Here is a 16,055-nt window from a genome sequence, read left to right as displayed (position 1 = left end):
AAGTATACAACACTCCCATTCTTCTCCATCATATCGGTATGATGAGGGGCCTCCTCCCAGTTCCCCAACATAATTTTGTGTGATTGCAGCAGTGCATTGGGGGAGAGATAGATCTGAGTAAGGGCTCTCTTGTGAGCAAAATTGTCTGTTGTTGAATTAAGTGAAGCAAGTTTTCATCAGGTGCCCTCAAGAACCATAAAAGGAAAATTAGATGCCTGCTATTACTGTTAAATTAAAGCCTGAAGAACATAGATACTTTGGCAGGGAACGGAAATATGAATGATTCATCTCCCACAAACTAGGCCTCCTGTGACTTTAGCTACTGAAATACAGGCAGATTTATTTTCTAAGCCATAGGGATTAAAGTTGTACAGACTCTGATTCAGCAGCTGCTACAATAGTGATTTAAGAGATTGAAGGATGAGCCCTCAATTGTCATGTTAATGGTGGTAATCAAAGAAGTTTGGCAAGAAGGGTAACCATTATAGTTGGCTCACATCTAGATGAATCATGTGAAGAGGTGGCTTGGCTGGTTGCACCAGGAAGTGTGGCAGGTTTGGGAGGGCAGCAACTGGAAAATTGTCTTGTAGTTGTGCCAAGGAGCTCTTCTTGTGGGCCTAGAAGAAAACAACACATTGTTTTTAGCAAGACTTTGGCAGTGTAAAAAATAAGGTTCAGACTCTGCCTGAACCTTCATCTCAAGAAGCATAACTGCTTAAAGTATTGCTCAGCAAAATGAAAATACGCAACTCAAAGTCACTTGTTTTGTGAGATGGGCAGCTATATAAATTTGAAAAATAAAACATTCATATGAATTGTGTGGCATCACTTACATGAGAACTTGGTCACATCTTGGCTGGCAACGGAGAATTTCAGAGAACATCTCCCTGTTTCTGTTAGAGACTTTTTAAGGTCAGGAGTAGGGTACATTGGCAGGCCAGCATGATTGGAAAGAAAAAGAAAAAGGGTAAATTGAACTTTGTTCTCCTTTCCTATCTATCTAAGCACCTGTTAAGAGTATCTCTGCTGAATATTCCTTCTTCCTCCTCCTTTGTTTGCTCCTTGCCAGCTATTGATTGATAGTGAAGCCTTTATCCAGATGGTTTGCACAGATGATAACACTTCTTTCGCCTCTGTTCAAACAATTTGTATCACAGAAAGTGCTCTGTAGAAGAATTCAAGGTAAGTATTTAATTCTAGGATGAGTCAGATATTTTTTTAAAAAAAAAACAATAGACCATTCACTACTCAGAAAAATTGCAGCTTGGAGTGATGGGTATTCACTTTGTATTTTTAACTGGAAATCTGAGATCCACAACTGAAATATACAGTATACAATAAAGAGATCCTTTTCCTTTCCTTTCCTTTCCTTTCCTTTCCTTTCCTTTCCTTTCCTTTCCTTTCCTTTCCTTTCCTTTCCTTTCCTTTCCTTTCCTTTCCTCCTTTCCTTTCCTTTCCTTTCCTTTCCTTTCCTTTCCCTCCAGTTAATTTTCTGTGTATCCTAGTCATATTCTATCTGAAAATAATTTCAATGAGATCTTTTCTATAGCTGCCAACTTTTAGACATTGCTTTTACATTCTATTTTATAATAAATGTACAACATTAAATGTTATAATTAAAAAGATAAAGACAAATAGAAACAAAAATCTAAAAGAATAAAAAGTGCAGAAGAAAAAAAGAAAAAGATCAAAAGAACAATTGAAAGAAAAAAGAATATAGTAAAAACAAGAAAAGGAAATATGTAAAAAATGACTTCTCCCTTCATCACAAATCTTTGTTCCATCTCACAAATCTCCAAAATATTAACAAGTCCCCTTTGTAAATCCAATATGGAAAAGTTATCCACATTTCTCTTTTGGTTTGTTATTCGTATACCCCTTTTAATTATTAATTAATGATTTAATTAATTATTAAGGCATCAGCTAGTTTCATTTGTATATCTAGTATAACATCATTTTTATAGTCTACTTACACTTTCAAATCAGTCTGTCTTGTTTTTTTCCCATAAAATCTTTTAAACACAGGCTGTCTGTAATGGCAAACACTCTAGAGTCTAAAACATTAACACCTGAGTTCTTTGTTCACAAACATCCTTCAGTGAATAATAGCTGATGAACTCTCAGAAGGTGAACGTTTCTAAATCTTTTTAATTTCTCATAACTTTTTCCAGAAGAAAAATAAGCAAGAAAATGTAAATATATACAAGTTAAGCCATTATGCAGATCACAATTCAGGTTGTCTTGATGCCAAATTTCAGGGAATTGATATTCATAAGCAATAACTGGATTTTGGAATAACATGCAGTTCCTCTAACTGACCATCTTCTTCATGGACCTCATTTCCAAATATTATTTTCTGCTCTTAATTTCTATTTTTCTTTCTATTCTATATATTTGGTTTGAACTGTATTTAGCAGAATATCTAGCCTACTTCACAGAACAATACTTTGAAGAAATAATTGCCCCATTGGATTATTAACATTGAAGGAAAGAAGCATTCCAAACGTCGTGTTTCCAAAAACAGATTACCGTGGCTGTGTTTGCTTCTTGTTACAATCTTCATGCTTTTTAGTCTGGAACAATAACACACGTGGTTCCTTAAGACCAGGGATCTCCAGTTTGGGTGGCCTGATGGAACATACTGAATGTTGGGAATATATTGTGGGTGCCTCTGTAAAATGCTTGCCCATTCATAAATACAAGACATGAGGGATCCAAACAGCACCAATGTACTGATGTAAGAGAATGCTACTTACTCTCCTGTTTCCCTTATCTTTTTACAGACAGATTGGTACACTACTAGCAAACCAAGTATTAACCTTTAGCCATTCCTCAAACTTTGGGGGCCCAGAGTAACTGTTAGAAAGAAAGGTGGTGCTAGAGGCTTCTTCTCCATAGGTAACCATAGACTTGCAACCACAACTGAAACCAGAATTTCTGTTGCTGAGTAAAGTGTTAAGTGAATCGCATCAGATTTCATGGCCTCTTCTTTGCCATGGATTTTTAAAGGAATCACTGCAATTGATAAGTGAATGACATGGTTGTTAAGTGAATCTGGCTTCCCCCTATTGACTTTGCTTGTGGGAAGCTGGCTGGGAAGGTCTCAGATAATGATCACTGGACCCCAGGACCCCTGCAGCCATTGTAAATACATGCTAGTTGCCAACTACCTGATTTTCATCACATTAACATGGCAATGCTACAACAGTCATAAGTGCACGACTGGTTGTTACTTTTACCAGTGCTGTTGTAACGTTGAAAATGGCCACTAAAGAAACAGTTGTAAGTCAGACTACCTGAATTTAGAAGTATCCTAGGCAGCTTTCTATGGTTATTTTTTTAATTGAAAAAGTTAGAAAGGTTAGAAAGAGTGCAAGGGAAGTGTTCGTGGAATTATTAATGCCTTTGCACTCATTTGGCTATGGACTACTTATGGATATTTGAACACCCTCCAGCTTCTTCTGAGAAGTTAATGTAGCAGGTACCTCATATATTCCCAAATTGTTTTTGGTGGCTTTTTTGAGATATCAGTAGTGAGGTTGGTGAACTATAAATATGATTATGGTTGCATGGGAGCACTACAAACAGCAAGTAGTCTTCATACCACTTTCTTATGAGAGTGATGCATTGGGATGCTGGCATGTTGAACAAACTCACCCTGTACAGTATCTCATTTTAAAATAAAGTGCTCGTCAATAGGATTTGATTTCACAAGTGCCATTGTAAACTTCTCAAAGGGAGGCAATCTTGGGAATCATGAACTACTTGGATATCTAGAAAGATCTTTATTGCTAGAATTTTGAAAGGCTTCTAAAGTAATTCTCCAGATCAATTTTTATCTAGAGTAATTTACATTGGGGTTAGTCTGATTCTCTTTAACAGAATAACAGAGTTGGAAGGACGTTGGAGGTCTTCTAGTCCAAACCCCTGCTCAAGCAGGAGACCATATACCATTCCAGGCAAGTGGCTGTCCAGTCTCTTCTTAAAAGTCTCCAGTGATGGAGCACCCACAACTTCTGAAGGCAAGCAGTTCTGCTGGTTAATTGTTCTCACTGTTATGTAATTACTTCTTAGTTCTAGTTTGCTTGTCTCCTCGATTAGTTTCCATCCATTGTTTCTTGTCTTGCTTCTAGCTATGGTGTCTCTTTTTGTAATAGTCCTGTTTTCTCTCCTGAACTGATAGACATTACATCATAGTCGCAGGGCACAGAAACTTCTACAGGAAATTAGTCGTTGTAAGGCAGTGTTTTTGTTTTCTATAAGGTTGAAATTTAAAACTTTGCACTATGGAAAGAGAATCTGGCACCTGAATGCTGGGTAACTTTAGCAACCTTGTACTGAATGAGATGGCAGTAATTAATGAGCTTATGAAGAACTTTGTGCCAGTTGTTTTTTCTTATCTTTAAAATTTTATCTTAACGTATGGTTAAATAAAAGCTTTAATGATAGAAGGACAAACCTCTTCCTGCTTCAAAATGCTCACTCCAGAGTGGAGATTTATGTGAAAGTAGAAAGCTTTTCTTTCTACCTAGCATAATTATCCATTGTTACTTTTTTGCTGGGCTGTGATGCATGAATCACATATATATGGTTTGGGTTTTTTTTCTCACGCTGGCTAGTCATTTATCACAGAACTGAGATACCATTCCTCTAGACTGCTCTTCTGGTTGCATTTTATCCTCACTCCAGCATTGTTGGAAAACTTGTGACTCTCTCTTCATCTCTCCTGCCTCTCAGTGGGAGAGGTGTCTGGAACATCAGGATGGGCAAGTGACACATGTGATGTTCCAGGCATGTGTCATTATTTATGAATTTAATATGTGTGTTTGTATGTATGTATATGACTCTCTCTCTCTCTCTCTCTCTCACTCTCTCTCTCTCTCTCTGTGTATGTGTGTATGAGCAGAGAGTGGGACAGTGCCCCATGACATCCTAGACTTTTACTATTCTTTTTAAAATGTGCAACCCTTTTAAAGGTTACAGTACTTGGTATGTTTTCCATTTCAAATACTGGAACTCTAATAGCTGATTATTGGTATAGCAAACCATCAAGACTCAATCTTGCAGAGAAATTATCAAGCCTTACTCATGCTGGGAGTGAGGCAGACAAAATATTGGGTCACTTACATTACAGCTATTTTAACTGTAATACAGTGGGAAACAACAGAATTTGGTATTTGCCAAATGTTTAATATTTATCTGAGAAAATAATTAAAATATACGGTAATTTCTTGAGCATTGCATAGTAGTTCGATCATATAAGCTGTCCTAGCAAATTAAGGTAGTCCTCAACTTATGACACTTTGTTTACTGACCATTTGAAGTTACCTATGACTGATCCTCACACTTATGACTGTCACAGAGTCTTTATGGTCATTTGATCAAAATTTGGACTCTTTGTAACTAGCATGTATTTACAATGGTTGCAGCATCGCGAGATCATGTGTTTACCATTTATGACCATCCCAGCCATCTTCTGACAATGGGACAGCCATGTGATTCACTTAATGAATGTGGCAAAAAAAGGTTGTAAATCAGGTGCGACTCACTTAATGACTGCATTGCTCTGCGATGGAAGTTCTGGTCCCAATTCTATAAAGCTTTTTAAACATATTTTTTTTAATAAAATAGAATTGAGAATTGGGGTTAATTCTCTGCACAATGAAATAATATGGTGTTCTTTAAAATGTTTCACAAGAAGAAAATTGTTGAAACTGCTGAATGTAAATATGTACTGAACTGACATAAAAGTACCAAGATATTTGACAGCTGAGTGAGGTACAATAGACACAGTGCGAACATTCACTCAAGAAAACAGATGAAACTTAAAAGAGAACAGTGCAGGTTTTTTTCTTCTTACTGTAGGCATTTGCAGAAAAATAGCAGTTTGTACTAGGAGTAGCTATTACAGGCCAAGAAAAGATAGGGAGAGGGATTTTTAGTTTGTTGAGTGAAACAGTAGAGTTAAAATAGCAAATAACAAGGGGCAGTTTTTAAAAATTCCCTGGGAAAGCTTCAGTGTCCCAGCTTTGGCTAAGATTTGAATAGAGCTAACATTAGCTTGTTAGAACTGATAATGTTTTATAGAAGGGGGAAAAATAATTTAACTGTCAAGCTATTCACTAACTTCTTAAAAGTTTCGTGGAGGGTGATGACTACTCCAGTTTCAATGTAAGAATTTCAAAATCAGAATAGGAGCATCATCACTCTGGAACTACAGACCAATCTTCTTGACATCAGTTCCTGGGAAAAACTGGAAAAGATGATCAAGCAGCGGATTTGTGTTTAGACCTAGAAATGAATAAGGTGATTAGTGGTAGCCAGCATGAATAATTCTGGTCACCATGATACAAAAAAGATGCTGAGACCCTAGAAATTGTGCAGAAAAGAGCAACAAAGATGATAAAGCAGGGGTGTGAAACTGCCGTCCCATGGGCCAGATGCGTCATGCCGAAACTGCGCCCAACCCATTGCCAGCAATGGAAAAATAGTCACGATATGACATGACACGTCACGTGACGTTGCGAGTTTGACACCCCTGTGATAAAAGGGTCTGAAGGCTAAACCACATGACTGAATGGCTAAGGGAACTAGGTATGCTTAGCCTAATGAAGAGAAGGCTTGAGGGGTGTGTGTGACATGATTTTGTTGTTAGCTGCGAAGTCATATCCGACCCATCTCGACCCTATGGACAACGTTCCTCCAGGCCTTCCTGTCCTCTACCATCTTCTGGAGTCCGTTTAAGCTCACGCCTACTGCTTTAGTGACTCCATCCAGCCACCTCATTCTCTGTCGTCCCCTTCTTCTATTGCCCTCAATCTTTCCCAGCATTAGGCTCTTCTCCAGTGAGTCCTTCCTTCTCATTAGGTGGCCAAAGTATTTGAGTTTCAACTTCAGGATCTGGCCTTCTAAAGAGCAGTCAGGGTTGATCTCCTCTAGGACTGACCGGTTGGATCGCCTTGCAGTCCAAGGGAGTCGCAGGAGTCTTCTCCAGCACCATAGTTCAAAGGCCTCAATTCTTTGGCGCTCAGCCTTTCTTATGGTCCAACTTTCACTGCCATACATTGCAACTGGGAAGACCATAGCCTTGACTATACGCACTTTTGTTGACAGGGTGATATCTCTGCTTTTTAGTGTGCTGTCTAGATTTGCGTGTGACATGATAACTCTCTTCTAATACTTGAACAGCTGTCAAAGGAAGAGGGGATTGATTTGTTCTCCAAAGCGCCTGAAGGCAGGACAAGAAGCAATGGTTGGAAGCTAGATATATAGATAGAACCAACCTGGAATTAAGGAGAAACTTCCTGATAATGAGAACAGTTAGTCAGTGGAACAGCCTGCCTCCTGAAATTGTAGGTGCTCCATTATTGCTGGTTTTCAAGAAAAGATTGGACAACCATTTGTCCAGGATGGAATAAGGACTCCTGCCTTGGGCAAGGGGTTGGACTAGAAGACCTTCCACCCATATAATTCTATGATCCTATGTTCAGAAGAGGTAGGTTTTAGTGTAAACAAAGCCACTGACAAGAGAACTGGGCAGCAGCCTAAGCTATTTTTAGGGAATTGCAAAAACAGAACTTAAAATCCATAGAGGGCAGTGAAGTGATGCCTTCCTTGAAAAGTCAATGAATCTGAAGAAAATAAGAACCAGCAAGAAAATCGAGGAAAAGGAAGCAAAAGAAGAAGCTGAACATGCTCAGTATGAAGTCGCACACATCTTTAGCAAATTGTTTTTGGTTCTTGGCTAGGAGAAAGGCGAATAACTTCATAGAAACCTAACAGTTTTGCTTATATTTCTGTCTTCAAATAATAGATTTCTGAGATCTCCCTTAAATCTTCAAGGCAATAGATTTGTAAAGGTACTAATATTGTGATTAAATCATCAGAATTGAAGTCTGTGAAATCCTTAGCATGCTTAGAAAGGGAATTGGCTAAGGGTGTCAAGAGGTGCTTAACTAAATGGGATGGTGCATTTGGGAAAATAGAAGAGAAAGAAAGCATATACCCAGAAGAAAAACTGGTCCTAGAAATGTGGATTGGCCCCAAAGAAAAGAAAAAACCATGACAGATAAACAGTATGACAGAAAATCATTATTAAAATCACCTTATTAGAATCACAGTCTATTGATTATGTGCCATGAAGTCATTATTGTCTCTCAGTGACCAGATTATCTCCCTAATGATGTGTCCCTAATCTGGCACTATGAGGGATATCCAACAAGGGATAAAGGAAGAAAATTACACCATAAGTATCTGTATCGTTTTGTTTTCTATGATTGGGGATGTTTAAATGAATATTTTAATGGCACATTCAATTTCCCCTTCATTTTGCCATGTGCCATCAGTTTACTAATGGACAGTTTATGGCTTCATTTCCCTTCGGTCTTCTGCATCAGGATAAAAAAAAGGCAGGTTAATATTAAGCTGCAAAAGATAATAAGCAGGAGGAATAAAAAAGAACAACTCTTGGTTGGAACAGAACAGCTGAAAACTGTCACTTTGAATTTTAACGGCATATATTAAAACACAATTAGAAATGATCAGTGGGTGATTCTCAGTTTCTATGAGTTAATATAGAGCCATTTTTCATTTTTCAAAGAAGCTAAATATCCTTTCTCTCCCCCCCCCTTTTTTTCAAATATTGTTTTTGTCCATAAAGACTTGCTGGCACTTCTGCTGTCTTTGCAAATGCACTAAGATGGAAATTTAACGCCAGGGTTGGCTAAGGACCTTGATAAAACTGTGGAGAGTACTTCTAGACAACTGGTTCAAATATTTGTCACCAAGTATCTTACAGACGAGCTGGTGAGTCCTGAGGCTTCAGTCAGCTCTGTTGTAAGCGACTTGCGCTAATGACCTGCCCATGCTTGGTGCTGCAGCAGATGCAAATGGGGTATTACTGTTGTGAAGTAGCAGCAATACCCAAAAATACTCTTTTACATCATTTATGAGAAAGCAAACACGAAAGGCATCAAGTTGCTGATCAGCCCTGAAGTATGAGTGCTAGTTGTAATAAATCTGTATTATGAAGATTACATTCCAAAGAATTTGAGTCCAACCCTTTTTCTCCTTAGGTAAAGGTAAAGGTTCCCCCGCACATGCGTGCTAGTCGTTTCCGACTCTACGGTCTGGTGCTCATCTCCGCTTCAAAGCCGAAGAGCCAGCGCTTGTCCGAGGACGTCTCCGTGGTCATGTGGCCGGCATGACTAGACGCCAAAGGTGCACGGAACGCTGTTACCTTCCCACCGTAGTGGTTCCTATTTTTCTACTTGCATTTTTACGTGCTTTCGAACTGCTAGGTTGGCAGAAGCTGGGACGAGTAACAGGCGCTCACTCTGTTACGCGGCACTTGGGATTCGACTCGCCAAACTGCCGACCTTCTGATCGACAAGCTCAGCGTCCTAACCCACTGAGCCACCGCGTCCCAATTTTCTCCTTACTACATTCTATATCAATGTAACATTTTTATCCATGAATATTAATGGCCCGGTAAAAGGAGGTGTATGGGGAAATCCACAACAGTGTAAAGATCTTGGAATGACATTATCATAGGTTAATTTTACTGCTTGAATGTAACTTAGGGTCTCATATCATTATTTCAGATATGGAAACATACTTTAGGTAGGGCTCATTCCTATGCATAGCACAGGAAAAATGCCCCCTTTTTGTTCCCCACATAAATGGTCTGGGGCTGACTCATGGAATAGCTGAAACTATAGGAATATAACTGAACCAAGTATGACTGCACAGTCTTGAGGAACTATGAAGCCCACATCTATCTATATACAGAGGAGAAGCGGGCACAGAAGGCTTATTACTTGCAGAGGGAAAATATTGGGAGGTGATCCAGGTCTCTAAACCAGGAAGGCAGATGCTCTGTTTTTTATTGGACCATCTGCTCTCTTTTGCTTCTGTTGGGTGATATATCAAGAAAAACAACAATCACAGGCAACCTTCTCATATGCTCATCTGTTTAGGCACTTATTGGACTGAGAGGGATGGTGATTCCACAAGTAATTTTTGTAAGATGCCAAGTCCACAGATCAGAAAATCTTGGGTAGAATCAAAATAACAAAATGTGAATTGGTATTTTTAACTTTGCGGATATTTCTACTGTCCTTGTTCTAATCTGGCTGTTTGTTATGTATCTTCAGAGTATAGAAGGCTACCCAAGAACCCAATTTCTTTGATTTCTGTTACTGAATTGGCTCAGTGTTGGGGGTGTGTGAGGCTAAAGCTAAAGCAAAAAGGGACTAAAAACAATAGCAAAGAAGAATCCACATGACCTCCACATCAAATGTGGAGAAATGAACAGGAAATATCTCCACCTAAGGGCAGAAGCAGTTGTGTAAATGGAGATCCTGTTTGATTCTTCAGTGAATGATCTTTATTATTAGAGCTTGTCCTGTCTGCAACAGAAGCAACTTATCTATCCAAACTGTATCCTTAGGTCTTTGCTACTATATTCTAAGTTGTTTCAGCATCTAGATAAAAATTTACAGCTGAATTATACAGTAGGTGAAGCTATGCTGTCCTGCTCACTCACACACACATAATAGTGGTTTAGTTGGTTTATTAATATTCCCCAGCAATTCCCTTCACCAAAAACCCAGAAGTGTCCCAATTAAGCCCAGCCAAAAGCAGACCAATGCTTGTCCACAGAGCAATGGTCAATAAGTCCACAAGGCTCTTGAAAGTTTCCCAAACAAGATAACCCCACCAGGCAAAATTAAATCCACAATACAAGAGGGTTCACAAAGCAAGAAAAGTCCAGAATTCACAAAGCACAATCCAAGTCAAGACACAGTCAATTCAAAGCAAGGCAGGGATCACAATGACCAGGAAACATACTATTCCCAGCATCATCTCCACTTGTTGGCTGTGCTAAATACTCAGCTTCTGGTTCAGCTCATCAAGGCAGCCTCCTCATGAGTAATCAGGCTGACCTTTGCTGCTCTTGTTTTTTCTCTGCCCTACATGTTCTCGGATCAGGTGCAGAAAGCAGTTCCTCTTCCTCATCACTGACCCACTGCAGCTGCATGTTTTCCTCATCTGAAGCTTCAGGGATGTCCTGATGCAGCTGTACTTCAGCCAAATCCCTCTGAGATGGCTGCTCAGAGCCATTGACCAACTCCCCTCCTGATGTGCTGGGAACTGGTTCATCCTCTCCAGACTGGCACCTGGAAAGGTATCTGGGGAAGTGTCCAGGGGATCCATCATACTAGCTCTGTTAGGATGTTGCATTAATTCAAACCTAGGTTGGATTTAGTCAGCACTATATTTTTGTGAGTTGTAGAATTGTGTTTGTTTGAAAATATATTCCTGAATGTTCAGTTCATCATCAGGAATCTTGCATATATTATATTATTTGCACATTTATATAACAGTATTCAGAGGGATATGGATTACAAGAGAAAAAAAGTTAAAATACAGAACAGGGACTCTAAATGTGCTAGAAGTGTATTTCCACTTCTAGTCTAGCTGTCCCAGCTTAGGTATTGGTGGCTGAATCATTGGCAACTTTGACCTTGAGTTGATGATAACAAATATCAAGGCTACTTCTAATAAGGAGCCCATAGTGGCACAGTGGTTAGAATGCAGTATTGTGGGTAAACTCTTCCCACATCCTGAAGTTTGCTCCTGTTAGGCTTCAAGGTTGACTCAGTCTTCCATCATTCTGAGATCAGTAAAATGAAGACCCGGTTCACTGGAGGCAATATGTTGGCATTGTGAACTGCCCAGAGAGTGCTGTAAAGCAATATGGGGTGGTATATAAGTCTATGTACTATAGCTATTACTATTGCTAATAAGCCCTAAGTCACTCATGACTTGATTGTAGATGAGTAGATGGACCTGGTATATGTTACATTTCATCTAGACCTGGCTGGGTGATGGTAGTGATGTTACCCACGTGGAGATTTTCCTCCTGTAGATTTTAGATCCTTTAGCAACCTCAACTCCAAGGCCAAGAGGGAGGGAGAATAATGATTTTGAAAGACATCTTACTGTTATGGCCTTGTCTGAATTTTGTGAATTAGAGGCTGAAGACATAAACCTGAAAGAGGAACAGCCTGAAGAGTCAGAAGGCAATCAGACACCAGTAGCCACTCCAGGAGACATTGAGCACAAGAAAACTGATTCCAATAATGATGGACCTGATCCTCTGACAGGGCATCCTAGCCCAAACATTAGCTATGAAGGGCTGAGCAAAGGTATTCAGCATTCCTCTCTGAAAAGATGGGAAAGCAATATGTATTAACAACTCTAACTTCAGATCTGTATTTCTATCATTCTTGCATCTGGACTGTCAACTTGACATTTGGGCAGGCTTGTGAAGTTCTGTGGTGCTTGAACCCTGGAGATTTTGCAAACAATCTCCTATTCTGCTTTTCTCCTGCTGATGACTCAGATTTCAAGGCAAATCATAGTGGTCTGGCTGATTGATTACCAGCTGTTATCAGAAGGTTTGTGGTCCAGTAATAAAGCCAAACTTGGAATTGCCTAGCTATCTGTTTTCAGTTGATTGACAGAGTACACTGATATAGGACTAGGCTGGCCCTGTTCTTGAGGTGACAGAGTGTGCCTGTGTATTAAATTGGGTTGATGTGGTAAACTGGAAATCCTTGAACACAGTCCATCATTCTGTCTGGTAAGGTCACTATCTAGATTACTAGATCTTATCACCAGATTGTTGGCATTCCTTTACGTCTTGCTGCTGAGTGACTTCAGTCCTCATGACTGGGATCTAGGAAGGATCAGAAGTTCATGGTCTCCATGAATATTCTATCAAATATTCTTGGATTCAACCTTTGCTGCAGTCATTTTGATCCAGAGGAGACTGATTGCTACCACCTTAACAGGTCTCCATGAGATGGTTTAATTAGATGGACAGATTTGCTTCTGATAAAACACTTCCTAATGTACCCATAGGGATGCGGTGGCTCAGTGGGTTAGGACGCTGAGCTTGTCGATCAGAAGGTTGGCAGTTTGGCGGTTCGAATCCCAAGTGCCGCGTAACAGAGTGAGCGCCTGTTACTTGTCCCAGCTTCTGCCAACCTAGCAGTTCAAAAGCACGTAAAAATGCAAGTAGAAAAATAGGGACCACTACGGTGGGAAGGTACAGCGTTCCATGCACCTTTGGCATCTAGTCATGCTGGCCACATGACCACGGAGACGTCCTCCGACAAATGCTGGCTCTTCGGCTTTGAAGCAGAGATGAGCACCAGACCCTAGAGTCGGAAATGACTAGCACACATGTGCGGGGGAACCTTTACCTTTACCTTTTTAATGTACCCATGTTACACTCATAAGGCTTTGTATGCATAACTCATGAGTGTAATTGATTTGGACCCAGAAATTTATTGGCAGAGAGTACATTGGCTTAAGGAAAGGTGTCATCTTTCAGTGTTGAGACTGACCCATGATTAGCCTTACCATAGCATTGTGGACCAGTTGTAGATTCTGAATCAGCTCCAAAGTCTCCCTAATGTAGAGCATGTAAGACTAATACAGTCTGATGGTGACTGTAACAATTACCAGAACACTAGCAAACCAGGGCAAGGCCTCCCTGGCTGTGGCTTCTATTACTATTTAAGCAGTAGCTGTGAATCCAGGAGGATCCCCAATTTCTTCCAGGGGAGTACAAACCCATCGGAGTGGTTAGCACGTCTGGATGTTTATTGCAGGATTTAGTGGGAGTTTTCAGACCCTGAAAAAGTCCAGTCACCATTTCAAGCTTTTCACGGCATCTCTAGTTCAGCTTAGGGTAGCAAGATACGTTGTACTGATTGTACAGTAGCTCACCCATATCAGTGGGTGGCCTTTCTTGGCACACTCATATAAATGTTAAATAGCATGGTGGGAAGCACTGCTCTGAGATATCCCGTTCTGGAATAACCTTAATTATGGAAGTGGCTTCAAATACTGTTTCCCCATAATTATAAACTGAAATTGTCCACTCAGGAGCAAGAACCAAGAGCAATTCCTCCAACTCCTAACCACTGCAGATGGTCAAGGGTGAAGCCCTAGGTGAGGATACTGAGGGCCACTCAAAGGTCAAAAAGAATGAGGAGGAATAAATGTTCCCTGTCCAAGTCCCAATAAAGGTAATAAACCTTTATTTGTTTGTTGGTTTATCACATTCTGGAAGCACCCATCCCCCTCACAGATAACAACTAATGCTATTTCTATCCTATGATTTTATCTGGATCCTGATTGGCAAGAATCCAGATTTCCTATGGGAATTTGATGCTCAAAAGGGGAGATTAGGCGGAAATTATGGAAAATCATTGGATTCAAGGGGGCTTCTTCAAAAGGGAGCCTACAACCACCTCCTTTAAAGTAGACAGCTTTATTCTCTCCTTAAGTATGCATACCCTGCCTGACTGCCTGGAAGACATGGATTTAAACTACAATTAGCTAAGAACCTATTCACTTTCTTGAGTACAAAAAGCTCAGAAGATAAAACCACCAAGATAACCAATGTACCGGACGCCTTGGTTATTCCAATGTGGAATATCTCAGCCTCACTCACCACACTAGATCCTGTCCAACTGGCATCCAACTCTATTCTGTTCAGCAGCTCACTGATAACATTTCTCAGATTCACCAATCTTGATTATGTTGTGGAAAACATCTGAAATAATGGCTGGGAAAACCTCTTGACTTAGTATGTGGGATTCCTTTTGGTCATGAATTCTGATGCAGTATAAATATTGTACCTGCTTCATGGTTCTGCCATTTGTGGGCTAGAACCATGTCATTCCAGTTCTCTGGAGAGCTACAGACAGTATGACTGGCTAGATCAGAAGCAAATCACTGCAGGAAAGTGTAATGCCAAGATGTGAATTATATATCGATCATTTTCAGTCCATATTGAAGGCCAAGCTTGGAATGGAATAGCATTAGTTGCTGTGATCAGGTTGATCATTTTTGTCATATGGCCTGAGTGAAAAGAGAATAGCAGCTAATGCTATTTCTATCCCAAGCCTGGCCTTAAACATGGACTGAAAATGATCACTATAATTCGCATCTTCTATATCATACTGATGAGAAGTCCAGCATTCATTTCCAAACTGGATTGAGACTGCCCCACCTTCACAAAAGATAAGCCTCCTCTCCCTTAGTTGAAAAAAGTGCAAGAAAATTAACCATTATCTTGCCGTTTTTAAATTGCCTACCTAGATGTCTCATAAATGCAATCTGCATAGATTAGCTAGATTGCTTCATATCCACCAACATCCCAGGTATTGGCTAAGATTTTCGATTACACAAGGGAAGAACCAGTGGAAATTCATCCTGAACCATGGAAACTTTGGGATAGATATTCCTTCTTAGCATAGTCTATTTCATTGGTGGAGGAAATACTATGTATATCACCTGAGCTTTTGATGGAAAAGCAGGTTATAAAGCAAAGTAACAAAGGGGAATTGTTTGTGTAGAACATGTACCAAAGTACAGCATGATAGAATTATTCTCCATTGCAGTATTCCCACAAACTGTGTTAGAGGAGATATTTGTGGTTGATCTGTCTTCAACACTGATGCAAGTGTCATCTTTTACTACCACTATATTCCAGTCCTAAAAACCCTACTCTTTAATAGGCCAGTTATGATCTATTTGCCTGTGAAATGGATAAAAGTGTGCAAACTGATTCTAGGGCTGAGTTCACACGTGAGAGATCCTGGATCTACACCCTAATTCATAACTGAACCTTGTTGATAGAGACAACATTAAACTTTATGTAGGACAAACAATCCCATGAGAAGCACCCCAGAGCATTTTTTTGCTTGCATAGGAGTTTCCAAGTATTAGTCTGGAACTTATTTGAGCTGTCCTTCAGAGATTTTTTTTTTTTATTTTGATTCATTGTCTTGAAAGACAGTTTCCTTTCCCTTTTTCTTTTAAATTCCAAAATTACCATATTCTCTCTTAGAATTAAATCAAGAACATACTATTTCTTGGTCTAGAAAAGGGGTCTATAATATAAGAAAAGATCAGTGAACATGATTTGTTTGATCTTTAAATTGAATGGACTTTGGGATTATTCCATCTCC

The 16,055-nt window shown here is 39.7% G+C and overlaps 1 protein-coding gene across 2 annotated transcripts in view; it reads left to right on the top strand.

Moving 5' to 3' along the window:
- TMEM229B (transmembrane protein 229B) overlaps positions 1-16,055 on the top strand; it is a 54,294-nt gene that overhangs the window by 16,611 nt on the left and 21,628 nt on the right. The window contains exons 3-4 of one of the 2 annotated variants that reach the window (XM_083348511.1): positions 10,993-11,188; positions 12,039-12,212. The exons of the other annotated variant lie outside the window; for it this stretch is intronic. The gene's annotated coding sequence lies outside the window, so the exon portion shown is untranslated. The remainder of the gene's footprint in view (positions 1-10,992; positions 11,189-12,038; positions 12,213-16,055) is intronic. 2 annotated transcript variants of the gene reach the window in all.

The sequence above is a fragment of the Vipera ursinii genome (genome assembly GCF_947247035.1).
Source record: "Vipera ursinii genome assembly, chromosome: 1".
In the NCBI taxonomy this organism is placed as follows: Eukaryota; Metazoa; Chordata; class Lepidosauria; order Squamata; family Viperidae; genus Vipera; species Vipera ursinii.
The sequence above is the reverse complement of the archived record's forward strand: the minus strand, read 5'-3'. Positions and strand labels throughout refer to the sequence as shown.